Source organism: Nematolebias whitei, chromosome 18 (assembly GCF_014905685.2).
Source record: "Nematolebias whitei isolate Nwh7 chromosome 18, NemWhi1, whole genome shotgun sequence".
Taxonomy (NCBI): Eukaryota; Metazoa; Chordata; class Actinopteri; order Cyprinodontiformes; family Rivulidae; genus Nematolebias; species Nematolebias whitei.
In genome coordinates, this window is record NC_056515.1 from 21,225,266 (window position 1) to 21,226,984 (window position 1,719).

The following is a 1,719-nucleotide window of genomic DNA, read 5'->3' on the forward strand; positions in this document are numbered from 1 at the left end:
ACTGACTGCTCTGTTAGGTTTAGTCGTCCCATTTTCTTGGTGAGGCTTACAAAACCCTATTTTCTTTTTAGATCGACAACATTTGAGATGAAAAAAAAATGCACAAAATTCCAACTTGCTGAATAAAAGTTCGGTAAAGAAAATGTTTAAAAATGTTGAATATGACTTTTTTTTTTTTTAAGTAAAACCCATCTTTAATCCAATGTGTATTATATCATATCTTAGTCTGCTGCCTCACTGGTTCCTTTGCTTCTGCTTTGATAGTCAAATTAAAAATAGAACTAAGTTGGGTTCATATAGAATGTATCAGTGTATCACAAAAATAAAAGGTTTTTTTTGCAGTATGAAATTTACATTATATTGATCTAATGCAGCAATTCTAACCCTTTTTTAATTTAACAGAAGTATAACTTTTTATTGCCTATGGTTTGATTATTCAGTGTTTAACGCCATGTGAAAAATATAATCACTATCATTGTATTCCTAGAAATGTACTAGAACTTAAAGAAAACTCATAGTGAGCAGCCGGTTGAGATCATGTGAAACGTGCACACCATCAGATGCAGTCGGTGGTAAAAGTGAGCAATCATGGTCTGGAGAAGGTGGCTGCAATACGTTTCTGTCTAGTCTATAGGCAGGCACGGATCCATTTTTCATTTTTGCCCAAAGGGTAATCGATGATGGGGGTGACGAGACAACAGTCAAACTGAATGAGCAAGGGAACTCTGGAAGGCTCAAAGTAGGCTGCTGGCTCATTTAAATTCAGACTGTTGAGTCCAGAGCCTTCAACGATCCCACCATGTTTCTGCAGCGTACCACAGGGATGTCTAGCTGGCACTTAAAACATGTTTTTATTATGGGTTGCATACTGTAATGGCCTCAGGTCAGAAAAGAGACCTAGCTCTCCATTAATTCACATAAACCCTGCAAATGCTATAAACTGTACAAGCATCCCTGCCTCTACCAAGGACGCAGTGTGGAGGTGGTGGAGCCAGAACTTTGCAGACCCAAATCATAATATGAATCTACATTCCACTTTATCAAATGTGAAGAAGTAGTTTCTGAGGAACATGATTTGTGGACTAAGAATGTTTGGTAGAAATTACACATGCAAAACAAATGTATAGTCTTTTAAGTAAACATCCATCCCTTAACTTTTACACTCTTCTTCCTTTTTTTTGGGTCATGGGGGTCACTGGTGCCCATATCCAGCAGTCACTGTGCGAGAGGCGGGGGACACGCTGGACAGGTCTCCAGTCCATCACAGGGAGACATAGAGACAAACAAGACAAACAACCATTCACTCTCTCACTCAGAGACACTTAGTTACCAATCAGCCTAACATGCATGTTTTTGGTCTTTGGGAGAAAACCGGGCCACAATAACGTGCTGGATGGGCGAGCCATGTCGGTCTCGGACTGTGGTGCGGTTTTATGAATCGTACAGCCCAAATAAAACTAAATAAGAATGCACAATATAAAATTATGTTAATCTACTTGTTGAGGAGGAGGCAGGTCCGACCGTCCAGTTGAAAGAGGTAATAAAAGTTGCGTTAAGCTCAGATGGATCAGCTGATCATCGGCTGCGTGTATCTCCACACCTGCTGTCTGCAGTGGCTTAAAGTTGCAGGATCTGAAGCTACAAAAGCCCAAGCAAGCAGCGCGTTCAATAAAAACAGCCTTGTTCTTTATTTTTCCAAATAATTTTGCTCTAAAAATA

General features: G+C 39.7%; 1 protein-coding gene across 1 annotated transcript in view; it reads right to left on the reverse strand.

Moving 5' to 3' along the window:
- LOC119425185 (fibrinogen C domain-containing protein 1) overlaps nt 1-1,719 on the reverse strand; it is a 120,040-nt gene that overhangs the window by 87,329 nt on the left and 30,992 nt on the right. The gene's annotated exons all lie outside the window — the stretch shown is intronic.